The sequence below is a fragment of the Pinus tabuliformis genome, chromosome J (assembly GCF_031772625.1).
Source record: "Pinus tabuliformis cultivar Carrire ecotype Pingquan chromosome J, CPIR1, whole genome shotgun sequence".
NCBI classification, from domain to species: Eukaryota; Viridiplantae; Streptophyta; class Pinopsida; order Pinales; family Pinaceae; genus Pinus; species Pinus tabuliformis.
In genome coordinates, this window is record NC_142295.1 from 1,040,626,934 (window position 1) to 1,040,648,598 (window position 21,665).

General features: G+C 39.6%; 1 pseudogene across 1 annotated transcript in view; it reads right to left on the reverse strand.

Annotated features, from left to right (window-relative positions):
• The window catches only part of LOC149230459 (transcription elongation factor SPT6-like), a 268,783-nt pseudogene extending 253,610 nt beyond the window's left edge, over positions 1-15,173 (reverse strand). The window contains exon 1 of the transcript XR_016248008.1: positions 14,724-15,173. The product of XR_016248008.1 is annotated as a transcription elongation factor SPT6-like (transcript). The remainder of the gene's footprint in view (positions 1-14,723) is intronic.
• Positions 15,174-21,665: the final 6,492 nt, after the last annotated feature.

Here is a 21,665-nt window from a genome sequence, read left to right on the forward strand (position 1 = left end):
CCTCGTGTTGGCACAGAATAGAATGAAACAACAGGCAGATCAACATCGCAGTGAAAGAAGTTTTGATGTAGGTGATTGGGTATTCCTACGGCTACAACCATATAAGCAAATGTCCCTCAAGCAAGCTAAGAAGGATAATAAATTATCACCAAAGTATTATGGTCCGTACAAGGTGTTGCAAAAGATTGGTACTATGGCATACAAATTGGAGCTTCCTGCAGCTTCTCGATTGCACCCAGTTTTCCATGTTTCATGCTTAAAGAAGGTTATAGGCGACAAGCTCCCAGTTCAAACAATATTGCCAGAACTTGATGAGGAAGGAAAAATTATATTGGAACCGGAAGCAGTTATAGAAACAAGAACTCGACAGCTACGAAATCGATCAATTTCAGAGTACCTTATCAAGTGGAAGAACTTATCCGCTGAAGATTCCACATGGGAGGATGAGAATTTTATGCAGAAGTATCCTGAACTACTCAAGCGTTGAGGACAACACTTTTTTGAAGGAGAGGGGCATGTTGGGTCCCTATAATACTAGTGATTACCCCATTACTATTGTAGTTATACCCCTTATTTATATTGATGTACCCATGTAGTGCCCATATTGTTACTATTGTGCCACATAGAAGCCCACTATTGTTATTGTTGTGCCCTACAATATTATTGTTATGTAGGCTTTGATTGTATTGGGACCACTTAGACTCCTATATATAGAAAGGAGGTATTTTCATTTGTATCATCCAAGAATTGTTCATTTATGTAATGTAAAGGAGGTTGCCCCCTCGAAGAGGCTGAATTCTAAGGCGTGGATCTCTCTTTTCTATCTTTTTGTGAGCTGGTTTCATAACACATTTGCAAGAAGTACTATATGTACCTAATCTCAAGAAGAACCTAGTGTTCATTTGAGCCATGGAGGACAAAGGATTCAAGGTGGCATTCATCGATGGAAAGTTACATGATTGGAAAACAAATTTTAAAGATGTTTTTACTCTTGGGTTCAAGGTTGACACTTTGTATCAAGTTGGAGGAAGTCCATTGGGAGCCATGTCTTGCGACACATCTCTACAATCTGAACTATGGCACCGGAGGTTTGCCCATCTTCATTATAAGGCCCTACCCAATGTGAGACAGATGGTGACAGGTATGCCCAAGTTCAAAGTAGAGCATGAAGGTGTATGTCCGGGATGTGCCAAAGGAAAAATTACAAGGGGACCATTCCCCTCAAGTAATAGCAAGACCACAGATATATTGCAATTGATCCACTCTGACATATCCGGTATGATGCCCGTAAACTCCTTAGGAGGATACTTATATTATCTCACCTTTACGGATGATTATTATCGCAAGAGATGGGTCTACTTCTTGAAGAAGAAGGATGAAGTGTTCACCTGGTTCCGACACTTCAAAGCCTTGATCGAAAACCAATCCGAAAAGAAAATCAAGACACTGAGAATTGATATTGGGAACGAGTACGAATCCAATGAATTCTAAGATTCTTGCAGAGAAGTTGGCATTAAGAGGGATACTACAACACCATACACTCCTGAGCAGAATGGTGTGGCTAAAAGGAAGAATCGCTCTATTATAGAAGCAGTTCGTGCCATGCTTCATGATCAAAGCCTTCCGAACTTCATATGGGCTGAAGCTGCAAATACCGCCGTGTATGTTCAAAACCAATGCCCTCATCAAACATTGGACTCCAAGACTCTCGAAGAAATGTTCGTTGGTAAGAAACCCGATGTCTCTCATTTTAGAATTTTTTGAAGTCCCGTATATTTTCGTGTGTCGAAAGAGAAAAGAAGCAAATTGGGTGCATCTGGGAAGAAAGGAATCTTTGTAGGCTATAGAGAAAATTCTAAGGGATATAGAATTTATGTGGTTGGTCAAAAGGAAGTTGAGATAAGTCATGATGTTGGTGCAAAAGAAGATGAAACGATGCGTGATGTTGATGAACCTATGGACCCTATTGATCCTCCTCCTCATGAGCCCTCCTCCTCCAAAAGGAGACCCTCATGGCTTAGGGAGACTCTCGAAGATGTCAAGAGACACAATGCACCAAGGGGGACTTTCCGTGAAAGCAAGAAGCCAAACAAGTATCAAGAATATTTGACCGCCATGAGCACTATCATTCAAAATGAGACTTCATCATTCGAAGAAGCCATGAAGCATAAAGTATGGAAGGATGCTATGAATGAAAAATACGAGTCAATTATGAAGAATGATGTCTGGGATGTGGTCCCTAAACCCCAGGACAAATCGGTTGTCACCTCTAAGTGGCTCTACAAAATCAAGCGTGGAGCTGATGTAAGTGTAGAAAAGTTTAAGGCTCGCTTTGTTGCTCAAGGCTTCTCTCAAAAGGAAGATGTAAATTACGATGAGATATTTGCACCTGTTGCCCGATACACCACCATCTGCTCAATCATAGCCCTTGCTGCCTCGCAAGGATGGAACCTACATCAGATGGATGTTAAGACTGCTTTCTTACATGGTTCAATCAAAGAGGAAGTCTATGTGGAACAACCCGAGGGGTTTGAGGTTCATGATCGCAAATCTCATGTATGAAGGTTGAATAAAGCTCTCTATGGATTGAAGCAAGCACCTCGGGCTTGGTATGAGAGGATCAATAGTTATCTGATGAAGTTGGGATTCACTAGAAGTGAAGTCGATCCAAACCTTTATATTAAAGTTGAAAATAATAAACCTCTCATTCTGGAACTTTATGTGGACGACCTCTTTCTGACAAGTGCAGACTCTCTCATTCACAAATGTAAGAGGGAGTTGGCTTCTGAATTTGGATTGAAGGACCTAGGATCGATGCACTATTTCCTAGGGTTGGAGGTTTGGCAAAAGCCAGGTGAAATTTTCCTCTCTCAAGGAAAATATGTTGTGAAGATATTGGAAAGATTTGGGATGGTGGACTACAAGCCTGTGACTACTCCGATGGAACTTAACTTTAAGAAGTTATGTGGTAGTGCTGCTAGACCTGAATTGGGAAATGCTTCTGAGTATCGTCAACTCATAGGAGCATTGATGTTCTTGGTGAACTCCCGTCCGGACATATGTTTTGCAGTTAACACATTGAGCCAATATATGGTTGAGCCTCATCATATACATTGGATTGGTGCCAAGAATCTTCTGAGATATCTTCGGGGCACAATCACTCATGGACTGAGATACATTGTCGGAGATGTGAGGCTGCATGGTTATTCTGATGTTGATTGGGCTGGCAGTGTGGTGGATCACAAGAGCACTTCTGGGTGTTGTTTTTCTTTGGGTTCTGCTTCGATATCCTAGATGAGCAGGAAGCAAAAATCGATTGCCTTGAGCATCGCCGAGGCCAAATACATAGCTGCTAGAATGGCCTCCTGTGAAGTTGTCTGGATGAGGAAGCTCTTCAATGAGCTGTTTGGACATGTGTTGGATACCACCGTGATCCTCTGCGACAACCAAAGTAGGATCCGATTATCAGAGAATCCTGTGTTTCGTGATCGCTCCAACCATATAGATATTAGGTACCACTTTATCCGACATATGGTACAACGAGGAACAATAAGGCTCCATCACATTGGGACTGAAAAGTAGGTCGTCAATAATCTGACAAAGCCCTTGGGGAAGGTCAAGTTCTTGGCCTTACGAGAACGAGTTGGAGTCGTGAAGAGACCTTCTTATGAGGGTCATGTATGAGATGGACATTGAGTTCTCAAAGCTTCGAGGGGCTTGGGGTACTTCTTGGAGCAATGAGCAACCATAGGGTGAGTGGTTCAGCCTTCCCCTAGTGGTTTGTTGTTTACAATGTGAGTGGTTCAGCCTTCCCCTGCGATACCCCTTGGCAACATATAGGCAGGATGGGTGGTTCATCCTTCTCTTGCAAAGACATCCTACCGATGCAATTTGGGACTCATGGGAAGTACCTCACATTTGGCCAATGAGTAGGGAAATGAGGATAGGGACCATAGTACTACCGATGGCGCATCGTGTACTACCGTACTCCCTATGCTAGGATGACCGATATTAATGGCAGAGATAGTACAGATTGGCAGATGGATTAGCAGATGGAGTTCTCCCTAGTTGAGAGGGAGTGTTAAAATTAGCAACTAGGGCCAAACTCCACATGGGTCATCTTATTTATGACAGCTGATATTTTTTTCGGATTCCTCTCTCCGAGAGGTGTAGGATTGATCTAAAGATCATCTAATTCTGACATGTACAAATGAAGTTATGAATTTATTTTGATTATGGTCAAATTGTCAAGGTCGGCCAGCAAACTTATGTAGGCTCAAAAGCCCAATAGTCACGTCTATTCATCCTCAACGTTGCATATAAATAGAAGTTGACTTAGCCTCATTTGGACACACTCATCTTCACACTTCTCTCTCTCTCTCCTTATTAATTGGGTACGGATTTTGGGCCTCTCTCTCTCCACACATCTGAAATTTTGGGAGGCCGAAATTTCAGGAGAGCGAAATTTCAGGAGGCCAAAATTTCAGGAGACCGGATTTCTGGATAATTTGACCCAGCGTTGACTGTAGCTAGGGCTGACTGCAAGTGGGCTTGTTAAAATTGGCAACTAGGGCCAAACTCCATGTGGGTCATCTCATTTATGGCAACTGATATCTTTCCTAGATTCCTCTTGTCGAGAGGTGTAGGATTGATCTAAAGATCATCCGATTCCGACAAGTATTTATGGAGATATGAATTTATTTGTATTTACTTGACAAATTGTCAAAGTCGGCCAGCAATTAAATGTGTGGCACAATATAAATACAAGTGAGGTTGATTCATTTTATCACCATCTCATCTCGCTCATTCTTCTCTCTCTCTCCTTAGCTTTGGGTTATACAAGGAGCAACTGACACATGGGAAGGAGGACGCAGTAGGGCAAAGAGGACGCAGAAAGGAGGACGCGGAAGCTATTGAAGGTCTCTTTGACCAGCGTTGACCAAGTGTTGACCTTAGAAGAGTGCGGTTTTGGTGTGGATGCCTCTCCTAGGCACGCCGCAGGTTTTTGCACGAAAATCAAGGCAATCCGACCACAAGTTTGACCAGCGTTGACTGCCCTAGTTTGGGGCAGCAGGTTGACTTCATTCAACTGCAATTTGACTGTGTATTTGCGATTGTTTAAGGGTTGATTCTGCGAAGACTAGTTGATCGGGAAATTGACCAAGCACATTGGAGGTCAATTTCATCCCGTTTGACTAAGTTTGTTGTTGTTGATTTAGGGTTTGCTGCTGCTAATATAAAATTTTAGAATTCTAATTTTGTACTATTTCTCTCTGCTGAACTATTGAAGATAAAAGAAGATTTGATCAAAGGGTTTCCCCAGATTGGGGTTTGTCCTTGGCTAGCCGCTCTTGTCTTAGCTTGTTTTTTGTTGATCGTTTAATGTTCTATCTGCTCTAAGCATAGAACATACCATAATTCAACATGGTATCAAAGCTGAGGTGAAGACAAAGCCCAAGCAAGAGCAAGTACAAGAGCAAGAGCCGAAGGTTGGCAAGGCTATCCTAAAAACTACATGGGATCCTCAACACTCTTCTCCGTCAAAGACAAGCTCCGTGAGAAGTTTGACTATCACGGATGGAAGATGTCTCTCAATCTGACTTTAGAAGATCAGGAAGTGTTGGACCATGTGGGAGGTAATATTGTTGCGCCTCCATCAAATGCATCCGTTGCTTCCAGAAGCAAGTGGTCCAAGGGAGAAGTCAAAGCAAAGAAGATCATCCGGGACTCTATCGACAAGCTCCTAGTGGCCTATATGAGCTGACCACCTCCAAGGAAATCAATAATAGACTGGTGAGTTTATTTAAAGTTAATGATGCAAATCAAGTTTTGTTCCTTAGAAATACGCTGAAGGAAATTAAGAAGGGCAAAGATGAGAGTATGAAAGCATATTTCTTAAGGATCAGCGAGATCAATAATGATCTCCTATCTATCGGGGAAGTAGGTCCTGACAGGGAAATGACTATCACAACTCTTGGAGGACTGCCACCTAAATGGTATATATTCAGGACTACTCTTCTCAATAATAATGTCATCCCAAGATTTGTTGAATTGATGGCTAGATGTATTCAAGAAGAAACAAGGATGGAAGAGCAAGAAAAGCCCGCACTTAAAGGCAATCCCTCTGCCTTTTCTTCTCATGCTAAATTTAGAAACCATTATGGGGCTAAATCCAAAAGAAAGGCCAGACTGAAAGGTGGAAGAAAAGGACAATGTTACCATTGCAACAAAATGGGCCACTATGCGAGGGAGTGCCTTGATAAAAGAGACTCACACCATGACGATGATCAAATCGCAAAGGTAAAAGAAATGTTGGAAATCAAGGAAGAGGACAACCCTTCAAGAAGGCAAGAAACTCCAGGTATGAATCTAACGTTGTTAACAATAAGCAAGATGAATATTGTCTACCAGCGGCCCTCTCTACTACTGCTCCCCCAAACTCGCTGAGAAATTGGCTTATTGATAGTCATGCATCAAGGCACTTCACTGGTTACAAAGAAGCTCTCTCTAATCTGATTGAGAAGGAGACCAACCTGGAAATTGTCCTTGGGGACAATGCAAAATATCCCGTGAAAGGCGTAGGGAATGTCACTCTTCAATTGAATCAAGGTAATACAATTCATTTGCAAGAAGTCCTATATGTACTCGATCTCAAAAAGAAACTATTGTTCGTTTCGACAATGGAAAACAAAGTCTACAAGGTGACCTTCATCGATGGCAAGGTACGTGTATGGAAAAGAATTTTAAAGAAGCTTTCACTCTTGGGTTTCGAGTCGATTCACTATATCCGGTCGGAGGAAGTCCGCTGGGTGTCATGTCTTGTGAGACATCACTTCAGTCCGAACTATGGCATTAGAGGTTTTCTCACCTTCATTATAAAGCTCTACCCAATCCAAGACAAATGGTGATAGGGATGCCCAAGTTCCAAGTAGAGAAAGAAGGTGTATGTCCTTGAAGGGAAGCTTAAAAGGGGACCATTCCCCTCAAGCCAAAGCAAGACCTCTAATATATTGTAGTTGGTTCACTCAGACATATCTGGTATGATGCCTGTGAACTCCTTGGGAGGATATTTATATTACCTCACTTTTACAGATGATTACTCTCGCAAGACTTGGATATACTTCTTGGAAAAGAAGGATGAAGTGTTCACTTGGTTTCGTCACTTCAAAGCCTTGATCGAAAATCAAACTGAAAAGAAGATCAAGATCTTAAGGACTGATAATGGGACTGAGTATGAATCCAATGAGTTCCATGACTTTTGCAAAGAGGCTAGCATTAAGAGGGAGACTACGACACCATATACTCCTGAGCAGAATGGTGTGGCGGAAAGGAAGAATCGTACGATTGTGGAAGTTGTATGTGCTATGCTCCATGATCAAAGACTTTCGATGTTTCTATGGGCCGAAGCTGCAAATACCGCCATATGTGCAAAACCGATGCCCTCATCAAGCATTGGGTTCAAAGACTCCCGAAGAGATGTTCACTGGTAAGAAACCTGACGTATCTCATTTTAGAATTTTTGGAAGTCCTGTATATTTTCATGTGCAGAAAGAGAAAAGGAATAAATTGGGTTCATCTGGAAAGAAAGGAATCTTCGTGGGCTATAGCAAAAATACTAATGGCTACAGAATCTATGTGCCTGGTCAAAGGGAAATCGAGATTAGCCATGATGTCACCTTTGATGAAAATATGGCTCTTAGCAAAGTTGACAAATCTTCCTACTCAAAGGGGATCTAAAGAAGCTAACCCTAGGGAACTGAAGGAAAAGGAAGATGAGACGATGCACAATGTGGAAGAACCTTTGGATCCTATTGATCCCCCTCTGTAAGAGCCTTCCTCTTCTATGAAAAGGCTTTCATGGCTTAGGGGGACACTTGATGATGCTGAAGAACATATTGCACCCAGAGGGACTTTCCAAGAAAGTAAGAAGCCGGCCAGGTATCAGGGATACTTGACCATCATGAGCATGATCATCCAAAATGAGCCTTCATCATTTGCAGAAGTTGTCAAGCACCAAGTATGGAAGGATGTTATGACTGAGGAATATGAGTCCATCATGAAAAACGATGTATGGGATGTGATCCCCAGACCCCAATACAAAGCAATTGTCACCTTGAAATGGCTTTACAAGATAATGCATGCAGTTGATGGAAGTGCTGAAAAGTATGAGGCTCGTTTTGTCGCTCGTGGCTTCTCTCAGAAGGAAGGAATAGACTATGACGAGATATTTGAACCTATTGCCCGATATACCCCCGTTCGCTCAATCATAGCCCTTGTTGCTTCACAAGGATGGAACCTACATCAGATGGATGTCAAGACGCGTTCTTGCATGGTTCGATCAAAGAGGAAATCTATGTGGAACAACCCGTAGGATTTGAGATTCATGATCGGGAATCTCACGTGTGCAGGTTGAAGAAAGCCCTCTATGGGCTGAAACAGGGACCCCGAGCATGGTATGATAGGATCGATAGTTACCTGATGAAGCTGGGATTCACTAGCAGTGAAGCCGACCCTTACCTTTACTTTAAGGTTGAAGATGACAAACCTCTCATACTGGTGTTGTACGTTGACGACAACTTTCTAACAAGTGCAGACCCTCTCATTCTCAAATGTAAGAGGGAGTTGGCTTCTGAGTTCGAAATGAAAGACCTAGGACTGATGCACTACTTCCTAGGACTAGAAGTCTGGCAGAAACCAGAAGACCTAGGACTGATGCACTACTTCCTAAGACTGGAAGTCTGGCAGAAACCAGAAAGACCTAGGACTGATGCACTACTTCCAAGGACTGGAAGTCTGGCAGAAACCAAGGGAGATTTTCCTATCTCAAGGAAAATATGTGCTGAAAATATTGGAGAGAATCGGTATGGTGGACTGCAAGCCCATGACTACCCCAATGGAGCTTGACTTCAAGAAGTTAAGCGGTAGTGTTGCAGGACCTGTTTTACGAAATGCTACCAAGTCTCGTCAACTTCTCAGAGCATTGATGTTCTTGGTGAACTCTCGTCCGGATATATGCTTTGCAGTCAACACATTGAGTCAACATATCGTTGAGCCTCACCACACACATTTGATTGGTGCCAAGAATCTGTTGAGATATCTTCGTGGCACAATCACTCATGGGTTGAGATACACTGCCGGAGATGTGTGACTACTTGGATATATTGATGCTAATTGGGCAAGCAGTGTGGTGGACAGAAAGAGCACTTCTGGGTGTTGTTTCTCTTTGGGATTTGCCTCAATATCCTAGATAAGCAGGAAGTAGAAGTCGGTGGCTTTGTGCACCACCAAGGCAAAGTAGATTGTTGCTAGTATGGCCTCTTGTGAGGCAGTCTAGTTGCAAAAGCTTTTCAGTGAGTTGTTTGGATTCACAATGGATACTACCGTGATCCTGTGTGACAACCAGAGTGGGATTCGTCTATCAGATAATCTCGTATTTCATGATCGCTCCAAACACATCGATATCAGGTACCACTATATCCGAGATATGGTACAGCGGGCAGCAATAAGGCTCCAACATATCGGTACATATGAACAGGTCGCCGACATTTTGACGAAGCCCTTGGGAATGGTCAAATTCCTGACTTTCCGAGAACAACTTGGTGTCGTTGAGAAACCCTCTTATGAGGGTTGTGTATGATGCATATATTGAGCTCTGGGAGCTCCAGGGGGGCGCAGGGTACTTCTTGGAGCGACATGCGACCACAGGGCGACTCAACATCCCCTGGTGGTACACTATGAACAGGGTGAAAGGTTCAACCTATGTTGCAGGAAACGTGGGTCAGAAGGGCGTTTCCGTACGGAAACGGTACGAAACGCTGAAACGCGTTTGGTATGGCCCTGAAACGCGTTTCAGGCCGTACTACCACGTTTCACGAAACTGAAACATGGCCAGTACGGCCTGAAATGCGTTTCAGGGCCGTACGACCCACGTTTCAGCATTTACTTGTGTTTTATTTTTTTATTTTATTTTTTAATTGTTTTTTAATCTATTCTTACCTTAGCCTAGTGACTTCTAGTTGCTTCCAGATGCCTGTCTAAAGTTATAAAAGTGAACTTTTGCCCTAGTGTTGATATGCAGTTCATGGTAATGTTAAATTCTAAAAGTAAAAGTGATATTCTCCTTTATTTTTCATTTTCATCCTTTTACTAAAATTTTTAACATTACCATGGAATGACTCAGGATGTTTGAGAGTGGTTTCGCCCTCATTGGATTTCATATGGAGAAAGTAGAATTTTAGATCTCACTCAAAATCCAACAGACTTATCTATTTTTCATGATTTCAGGATTGGGGGGATTGCAATGTTTCCATTGGATTTTATCATGTACTAGGGTATGGAACTTGTATTTAATCAAGAGAACCAAGCCCTCTATGCAGGGGAGACTCCCAATAATCAAGAGAATGTAGGGTACTAGGGTACGAAACTTGTATTTAATCAAGAGCATTAAGGTCGTTCGACTATGTAGGAGGAGACTCCCAATCAAGCACGAGACAAAAAATTAGAAATTTCTCGTGGCTGATTTTGGATATTTCTATTTTCATTATGTGATTATTCATGAGTAAATGTGATGCAAATTTACATACTTATAGTTTATGCATTGACAATTGACAGTTTTATCATAATGTAATAAATTAGAATGTATCATATATGCTTTATGATTGCACATATTTCTTAAATGTCCTAATATATATATATATATATATATATATATATATATATATATATATATATCGTGTTTCCCCGTTTCCAAAATTTGGGGAGGTCGCGTTTCGTATCGCTTCCCGTTTCGGAAACTCGTACCCGTTTCCCCGTTTCGTGCAACCTTGGGTTCAACCTTCCCCTGTGACACCCCGTGGCGACTGTAGGACAGGATGATTAGTTCTCCTATGGGCCAAGATGATAGTTCTCCCGTGGCGACTGTAGGACAGGATGATTAGTTCTCTTGTGGGCTAGGATGATTAGTTGTGTCGTGGCGACTGTGGACATGATGATCAGTTCTCTTGTGACGACTATTGGACAAGATGATTTGTTCTCCTATGGACAGGATGATTAGTTCTCCTATCGAGGCATCCTACCCATGCAGTCTGGGACACATGGGACGTACCTCTCATCTGATCAATGAGTAGGGAAATGGGGTTAGGGACCATTAGTAGTACTATCAATGGACGCATCTTTGTATCTAGCGTACTCCCTATGCTAGGATGACCTCCATCGATCTAGAATCAATGATACTGATCTGGGATCAGTGAGAGTGGTATGACACACTCTGACACTGACTTCGGGTCAGTGGAGGATGGTATATCCTCGATCATTTCTTCTTCTTCATAGTTCAGCAGAGCAGAGCTGAGCCAGCACCGCAAGGCAATGCATTTGATGGTTGGGACAGTACCTACAGTCATACGAATTAGCAGATGGAGCTCTCCCTAGTTGAGAGGGAGTGTTAAAATTGGCAACTAAGGCCAAACTCCATGTGGGTCATCTCTATGGCAGCTAATATTTTTTTTTATATTCCTCTTGTCGAGAGATGTAGGATTGATCTAAAAATCATTCGATTCCAACAAATATTTATGGAGATATGAATTTATTTGTATTTACTTGACAAATTGTCAAGGTCGGCCAGCAGTTAAATGTGTGGCACACATGCCCAATGAATCATATAAATACAAGTGAGGTTGATTCATTTTATCATCATCTCATCTTACTCATTCTTCTCTCTCTCTCCTTAGCTTTGGGTTATACAAGGAGCAGCTCACACGTGGGAAGAAGGAGGACGTAGTAGGGCAAGGAGGATGCAGAAAGTAGGAAGCAGAAGCTGCTAAAGGTCTCTTTGACCAGCGTTGACCAAGCGTTGACCTTAGAAGAGTGCAGTTTTGGTGTGGCTGCCTCTCCTAGGCAGGGCACAGTTTTTGGCACAAAAATCGAGGCAATCCGACCACAGGTTTAACCAGCGTTGGCTGCCCTAGTTTGGGGCAGCAGGTTGACTTCAGTCAATTGCAATTTGACTGTGTATTTGGGGTTGTTTAAGGGCTGATTCTTCAAGTTGTTCAAAGACTAGTTCACCAGAAAATTGACCAAGCATATTGGAGGTCAATTTCACCCCGTTTGACTAAGTTTGCTGTTGTTGATTTAGGGTTTGCCGCTGCTGATATAAAATTACAGAATTTTGATTTTGTATTATTTCTCTCTGCTGAACTATTGAAGATAAAAGAAGATTTGATCAAAGGGTTTCCCCGCATTGGGGTTTGTCCCTGGCTAGCCGCCACATCTTGTGTCTCTTGTCTTGGCTTGTTTTCTGTTGATCATTTAATGTTCTATCTGCTCTAAGCATAGAACATACCATAATTCAACAGGGTTGTTTGACCAGACTTTGACTGGGTTGAATTTGACTGTTTTGAGGGTTGTTTCATCTTGTTGTTTGGAGGTACCAAGGGCTGTTTTATCTTGTTGAATTTGACTGTTTTGAGGGCTGTTTTATCCTTGTTCCAACAGTTCTGGATTATTTATACCAGTCCTTATTTTTCATAAGCTGTGTAAGTGAGTCTGGGGGTTGCTAAGTTATTGACACTTTGTCCTTCTATACAAAAAGCTATAAAGAATACAACTGCTGTTCTGGAATATATGCGTAGTGAGCAACCAATTCATGAAGCTTGTTTTCATGATTGGAGAGGGACATTGAATATTTCATTAGGGAGAAGATAGTTTCCTGTCAAAAGATACAATAATGTCATCCTTCAAACTTTCAAAGTAATAATGTACGAAATGAACAATGTCAATTAGCAGTAGTTTATCATGATGTGGGGCTCAGTTTAGTTTTGTTAATGGAAAGGATGCTTCAGAAAAGGAGGCAAGAGTACGAAAAAGCAGGGCAAGATGAAGGGAGGCAGCACATCACCAGCGAGGAGCATAAAATCTGATCTGGTTAGCATAAAGAATCAGAAGGAAAGTTTGTGCTGGCTCTACTATACAAGATATTAATATCCATTCCTTATGCCAAGTTGTTGTTGTGTGGGCTATTAAAAGTTGTGATGGGTGAAACCACCCCCAAACTTTGCACAAAATTAAATACAGAGATAGACTTTTAGCAGATTTGGTTCTATGCTCAATATGGAGCTAAAACATATGTCAAGCCTAGAACTGGTATGAAAGCAAGTGATGATCAAGGTAGTGTATAGAGGATTTTCTCTTTCGATATGGATGCTAACTAAAGAGAAAAGTTTGACCGAGATACTTACTGAAAGTTACTAACAGCCATGCATAAAATTTCTTCCCTGCCCAATAACTTCCTATAGCGGCAAACAAAGGATGGGAACTAACATTAGATCACCACGTATTTATGCCGAAGGTCTTGAACGGGCGCCAGTGCTGACCATTTGCCTGCCATTATTGGCACACATCGGTAGGTTCCTCCCTTCGGGTTCAATCTTCCTTCTAGTATTAGAAGATGACTAATGATTCGAGAGTGACTTCATATAGATGTAATTTCTATATATGTTATTACTGAATTTCGGTAGAGACAGAGCTAAAGTCCTCGGGTTTCCTTTCGAATGAAAGGAATAAGACATTCATTCGCACGTGAGCTAAGCGCTTTCTTCCGTGTGATTGGTGTTACCAGCTGCTGTAGCAGCTAACAATTATTGACCTGCATAGGCGCCTTGAATGCCCAACTTATAGTCAAGGGGGTTTCTAATAATTTCCGGAGAAGAGACGCCGTTGGTTAGTTAGGTGTGAGCCATCTGTCCTTGCAGCTGCCTACTTCTGGAGAATACGATCCCAAGGTCGAAGTTAGCTAGACTCAGATACATACCGATTTATTTGAACCTCCGAGTGTCTGTCCTCGTGAACTGAATGTATATTCGATATTTGATAGAACGCTGAGCCAAGTAGGGACATTAGAGACTCGCAGAGGCGAAAATGGAGTTCTCTCCTCGAAATAAATTGGATGGGGATGACAGCACTAAGTAAGATCTCATAGCATTGCCTACGAAGGAATTTATTCCAGACAGGGTCGGAATAAGCCACAGAGCTGAAGGGTTTAGAAATGGCTACCAATCTAGAAACACCACTTTAGAAACGTCTGCCAATCTAGAAACATTGCGTGGTGTAGTGAACGAAAGAATGGCAGATATACAGCTCTCTGGAAAATTTATGTCAGGGTGAGGCTCATGGACACCTTTTCGTTGTATTGCACTTAAATGACACATCACTCGGCTTCCCGTCCAAAAATTGAAAAGGAAAAATGGTTAAAAATACTGTCATGCACAATCAAACATTACAGAAAATATAACACAAAAATTCTCACATATACTAACAGGGTATGTGACCCTGGGAGCTTTCAAACACAGCTAAGAAACGGCAAGCCCAAAAAAAAGGCTTTGCGTGCAAATACAGAAATGCTAGCCTGCGTAATAACTCGGTTGAATCACTACATAAAGTAGACTTTTCATCTGTATAAAATATAAGTATGGATCACTGGTCACAAGGGCCATTTGAGAGCTCACGGTAGTATTATTGCACGAAAATTACACTTAGTACTACTAACATACTGTCCAAAACAAACCTTAAATTTTCTAGATCAAAAAAATAGAAATCCCCAAATTCCATCATCTGAATGTTTAGAAACAATTACTCAAATACCAGTAGCATGAGCCCTGACAGCATTCTTGCTCAATTAATTCAACAGTAAAGCATACACACGACCACTTTTAAAAATTTAAATAAGATACCTGCAAACTTTAAATATTGCTTGAAACAGAAATTCTGCTGCCTGATGCAAACTTTAAATTTTGCTTGAAACAGAAATTCTGTTGCTTGATGGATGGAGATTCTCCTGTTTGCGGCTTTTACTCTCTTGCCCTAATCATTTATATGTAGCATATGGGGTCCTCGAACTGTTGCTCCAGTCTCCACAAAGACTTTAAGGTTCAGTGTTGAATTAATTACAGGAGGTCCGTCAAGGTCCCGAAGGCTTCAATATCAGCACCGGAAGAACAAAAAAACCCTATGGTATGATATGTCGAGTACAAGTTTTTCTCTAATTTGGCGATCATGTCGAAAATTCAAGAGTCAAGAACCCAGGGCATGGCAGACTATGTAGCAAATTCAAAAAAATCAAAAAACCCAGGGCACGGCCTAGAAGAAGCCAAAGGATTATGGAAGTACTAAAGTGAAATATGGAGCTTTCGAAAAGAAAACGAAGGCAGAGAGCGCACGAAAGGGCATAGTAGGAACATATCGAGCAAGTTTTGTGTAGCTTTGATTGACGGAATCAAGCGGCACGTGGGCCTTATGGGCCCGGACCGCATGAGGTACAAGTGCCTAGCCCATTGTTATTTTATTTTTATTATTTTATATATATTTTTAAAATATTTTTTAAGAGTAAATAAGGTTATTTAATTTATAGTTTTTTATGATTATTTTTAATCAAAATTAGGTAGGGATTTTTAAAAATTTTGATTTTAAATTTATTTAATTTGTAAAATTTGAGTGTTTTAGGAGTTTTTGAGTGTATTAAATTTATTTATGTATTGAAAAATATATTTTAAACAACAATCAAATCACATTTCTATTTAAAATTATATTACCAAATTCCCGTGAAAAAGACTAATTCATTTACAAAATAAACTAAAGCACTAAATATTTTTAAAATATAAATATAATTTCACATAATTATTTATATAAAAATTATTTAAATAAATTTAAAAACTTAGTTGAATTAATTGAATTCACCACTAAAATACTTCCTTAAAGAGAAATCTTCCAATCATGAGTCAATTCTCTTAAATACTTTATCATTGAATTATAAATCATTAAATTATGTGTAAAATAAAGGATGTTATCATTTATTTACTAGGATGCCTTTGCTTAAATTCTCGCACAACTATACAATAGCTAAAATAATCAATGGGGGCTTCTATCATTTACCATCCAAGATCAATGATGCTTCACTTTAGGTGTTGTTTTCACCTAATTAAGCAATAAGGTTATATATGTTTAGCAAATCATGCATATACTATAAAACGGAATGTTGAAAATAATATAAAAGGAAACTCATTATCATTAAATGATATTTATTTCTTCTCAATTTTAAAAAACCATTTATTTATTAATTTATATTATTATAGATATTTATAATGTTTAAGTTGTTTATAAAATCATTAAATGTTGTTAATGTGGACGAAATAGTGCCCTTTGATACCAAACATTGTGCTATTTAAATATTGTTGGTGATATGAGCTTCATCACATGAATTCCTAGCTCATTTAATGGGATTATTATGGGAAATATGCTTTAATGGGATTATTATGGGAAATATGCATGCATTGAGTCAACGCATTTTAGTGATCTGTAAATTTATTAAGTTAATATATATTAAATTATATAAATAACAAGTGTTACATAATAAGGTAATGATGGCAGAGAACGTTAGGGTTTCACTATGTAACGTTGCAGTAGTCGCATTCAAGCTTAATCTTGCTCTTGGAGAGAAGGGTAGATGATTTTTATCACTTCGATGGGCGTGAGTGGAGGCAAAACAAGTTGCGGTAGCAACTTTGTTGGAGTTTCGTTTAGTTCAAAGCGACGAAGAAGATCAGGGGTTAGTCAACCTAACCATTTCTGATGTGGATTTGTACAATCTTGGTGTTTACAATGCAGATTTGAGTTGGCATGGTGGTTTCACTACGAATTTGTGCAGTCATAGCCTTCTCTAAGCATCCTTATATAACTTGGATCTAGAGGTTTTCACCCTTGTGAGCAGAGATCTGAGTTGATTTGTCCATTATTCCATAGAGCGGCGTCATGATGACTGGATCCATGAGGATTAGAGTCGTCAGTTAGTTGAAAAGGCTCTTCAACCAGAGTTGGTGGAGGGAGGTGTACTACATATTTCTACAAAGGGGTATTTTTTTATTCATATAATAGATATGGTTGTGGATAAATCTACAGCTACTCCTCACATTGCATATTCGTCATTTCTTTTCAAGGATGTATCAAAGAGCTACGGGAACATCAGCCCTATAGTTGCATTTGAGAAGGAGAACTTTTTCCAAAATTTTGCAAAAACTCCAGAGGGAAGGTCGGTACTCATTGGAGTTCGGGAGGATCTTTTAGTTCGTGATCTAAAATGGAAGATCAAAAAAAAATTAGGAATCCCAATGAAGTCTTAAAGTCTAATTTATGCAAGCATATCTTTGCATGAAGAATTTATATTACAAGACTACAACATCAAACATAGCTCTACAATCATTATAAATCAAAGGCTGAGAGGTGGAGCCTCAAGAACTACCCCCCCACATGATTCAACTTCTACTGCAAAAGGTCCAAGTTTGTTTAAGGATGCAATGCAAGGGAAAGTGGCCTTACTAGTAAGACAATCCCCAAATCTGACAATTTGAGGCCCTTACCTAGTTGATAAAATGGAGAAAGCTCCAGATTTGTCAATAAAATTGCCATAAATGAGTGGTATTTTCATGGTTCTTCAAGATAGAGCCATCATTTGTCGATTTAAGGGTTTTTGGCCTAAGTCTAAAGAATTACATCAATGGATCTACCTCAATTGGACTAAAAATTGTGATATTTACTTGTGCACGAAGGGATTTTTTGTGGTTCAATTCAACAATCAAAAAGATCTGGAATATGTCATAAATGAAGGACCATGGTTTTGGGGAAGGGTGGGTCTCTTTGTAACTCCATGGTTTCCTAGTTTCAATGCCACAACAATGGTGGTTACGAAGATGTCGATATGGGTAAGGTTACATAATCTCCCCCTCCCCTTCTAGCATCACCAAGTCCTAGAAGGCATTGGAAACTCATTGGGGAGATTTCTAAAGATGGATCGAGAAAGAATGGACAAAGGTATCTTTACATTTGCTTGTATATATGTGGAGATAGACTTAAGCAAAGGCCTACCGGATTGCGTCCATTTGACTCACCAAGATTTCAAGTGGACATAATGGTTAGATTTTGAATATACTACTTTTAGGTGTCAGATCTACCATCAGACGGGGCACTTGCAAAATTCATGCACATGAGCAAAACAAAGAACAAAGAAGAGACCGCAAAAGCCAAAGGGTTAGCAATTTCCAGATCTGCCTTCTTCTTCTAATGAAGATGAAGAAGAGTTAGTAACTACTAGAGGTACATAATCAGCAAGGTTCCCAAAAGGAGGAGGAAGAACAGAAGTAGAAGACCATTAGCTTAACAGTGATCCAGGATGAGGGAAAGAGCAATGGTATAGAAACAACAAAGATCATAGTAGCAGAGCTGCAAAAGGCGGTCATGCACATTCAAAAGGAAGTAGGCGGCATAACGCAAATCCATACATCTAAGAGTTCGAACTCAAACAAGGAAGCTCCCCAAAGGTGGAAGACAACCAATTAGAAATAGTATAAGTTGCTCCCAATCAAGGAGTTTGGTGAAAGGTGGAAAAAAAAGAAAGGAAAAAGGGGAAACTAACTGATTATTATCACACTTAGCCCCTACAATTTCATGCAATTATTATTATTTTTTCTCTTTTTGTGCATCAGCCGAAGGGATGATCTGATCGAATGCTTTTTAGGCATTTGCAAAATGTAATTTTGTTCTTTGGTTTTTAGGTTGAAGAAAATTATGATTTTTCTTCAAAAAAAAGTGTTACATAGTAGCCAATCTTTATCGCTTAGTTTAAATATAGCCAAATTAAAGTAAAAATATTGAATTCAAATTAATGTTTTTTTTAAAGAAACAAATATTTTCTATTAAATTAAAGTGGAGTTCGGCTAGAACCAATACATTCAGCAATTTCAAGATTAGTATCCTCCAAAATATATATGTCCAAAGCTCAGAAGTTATCAAAGATGTTTGTCCTAGCTTTCTTACAACATTTGGCTTATATGCCCGCCAAAAGATGCCATTAAACAACACATATTTACAAACTAAAAAAAAAACTATGTATATTAACTAACTAATGCATATAGAAACTAATTGACATCTTTGTTTGGAGCTTGATGTTCCATTTCCTCCATCTCTGCCGCTGAAACCTCCTCTGGCTAAACAACACCCTTTGCTTGTTGTTCGCTTCCTCCATCTATGTCGCTTCTGGCTAAACTGCATCCTCAGGTTCATCCTAAGGCACCACATAATGAATTTCTGGAGAGGGCGCTCCCATATCGCCTCCAACTTGCACATTGACACCATCTTCCCCGACACCAAATACTTGTTTCAAGACAGACACTACTGCAGTTTCAACTTTATCCTTTGCACTCTCAACCTTATGATATAAGTTTTCAATCTTCGTCATTATTACCTGTGGGGTTGCCTGAATGAGCTCAATGTCCTTCTGCGGACCCTCCAATTGGCCCATCACAAGGGAGAAATGTGACCTAACTTCATTCAAGATTTGTCCTCCAATCCGGGAGACCATTGCTTCCACTTCACTCCTAAAATAACCAAAACTCTCAGAGAAATCACCTACTCCATTCCTAGAAGGAGAAGCCATTTCATTATTAGAGAGGGTGTTAGGATATTCCGACACATAGGAAATACTTAAGTATAACTTGGTCTAGTGTATAATCTGGTAAAGTGTGTTTCTTTACTATGTACTTTTTGAAACTTACAATCTAACAGTCGCGATATGTTCTAGACATGAAGTGATCTGACGGTTCATTCTCTCCTCGGTATTACCAACACTTGACCTGTGGCTTAACACTTGATTGGTCCATGATCTCTATTTAAAGAGCATGGAGGGTCATTTGTAAGGTGACCGTTCATGAGAGAAGCTTATGTAAATTTTATTTCTTTTGCATTAATAAATTGTCTGAAGTGGCTGCGTTGGCTCAGGCCGTGGACTGTTTTCCTCTTTGAGGGTTTTAACCATGTCAAAAATACTGGTGTATTGATCTGTGATCCGTTTGTGAGTGGTGTCTTTTGATGTTCTATCTAAGGAAATTACCTTGTAAATTCCTACATGGTATCGAAGCTATTTGAGGGCTGCATCCGTTGGTGATCCAAATCCGAAGTTGGTACGACTACATCTGATTGTCATTTCCTAGATCTACTATTTCTGACCGCTTGCGGGCCGAGAGGATTGTTGTATTGTGTTAGGAGCATCTGTTCCAGTGAGGAAACCCTTTCGTTTCACGCGAAAAGGTTTATGGTAGCCCTAGCTACGTCATTTTTAAGATGTGGAGGTATACAGTCATTATTTGCAGTTTTAGTTATTTATCTCTTTTTTTTTTATTACCAGATCCATACCTTTCATTTCTGCATATGCTCTTTGCCCCGCAACTTTCTACGATCTGGGCAAATCAGAAACAAAAAGGAAGGATTTTTCTCATGCGTATGCTCTTTTCCGTTGCGCCTTAGTGTGATATCAGAAAATCAAAAACGTTGAGGAAAATTTTTAGTTTCCAGCGAAATCTAACTTCAAGCCGCAAGGTTCAGTTTTTTTTGTATGTCCGTTTTGGGTTGTGTAGTTTTTTGTCTTGTAGGCAAAAAGGGTTTTCTCAAGTAAGCATGCACTCCAAAGCTTCAGTGACTAAAAAAAAAAACCCTTTCTCTTTTCCAAAAATTACTAACCTTTTAAACTAGCTCACTTGGTCCAAAGTTATTTTATGAGAATAGAGGTCTTGGGTACAAGTCTTTCTTTTTATTGAATTATTTTTTCAAAAAACACATATAACTTATGTTTTAAAGTTACTTTATGTGAAAGTGTTCTCACCCATTATAAAAAGTGAATCACTTATAATTCTAAAGTCTCTTTATCTTTTATTTAAGTTACAATTTAGTGGGTAACTCATAAAGTACCATTGTAAATGTGACTTTCACTTATTTATAAAAGTAGATCACAATTTTTTTATTTTTTTTTATTTTTTTTATTTTTTTTTTATTTTTTTTTAAATTAAATCTGCAAAGGGGCAAGGATATTTTTTTTTTAAATATAACATTATCATTCACTTCCGCAAATTCACGTACTTCGTCAGCATCTTCAACAACTTCAAAAAATCATAACTTCTTCATCTGGAAGTTGTTTTCAAAGCCGTTTTTTTAATCAACCTAATTTTTCGAGATCTTTACATTGGAACACTTAGTTTCGGCATCTATAGCTTCAGTTTCTATTAAAATGGAAAGTTCATGCCAAGTTATTCTTGACAGTACCAACTACTTTCAATGGTTGTCCTACATTGTGGATTTACTTAAAAATAAAGGTCTTTATAGAATAGTCTCATGCCAAGAGGCTAAACCTAAAGATGAAGATAAATAAGCCAATTGGGAAAATGGGTAAGATCAAGCACGTGGGTTGATAGGGATGTCTATTTCTCCAAACCTTAGATTCCATATCGTAGAACTTGATACCCCTAATAAAGCAATAAAACAGTTCAATAAAGTTTTTTGAATAAAAAATGAAATTAAAGTCCATCGACTCGAAAATGAGTTGCTTACGTTGGACCTCCATAATTTTTCTTCCATTGAAGATTTTTTGTCCAAGTTCAAGACCCTTAGACTTCTCTTGGAAGGTGTTAAGGTTAAGAAAGAAGATGATAACCTTATCTATTCCATTCTTACTAAGTTGGGACCAACCTACTCTATATTTGTTTCTACCTTCCATTCTACTAGAGAAGCCTTTATTTCTCAAGGACAAAACTAAAAGTCCCCCTCTTTTGATGCCTTTTGTGATTTTTTAATAAGAG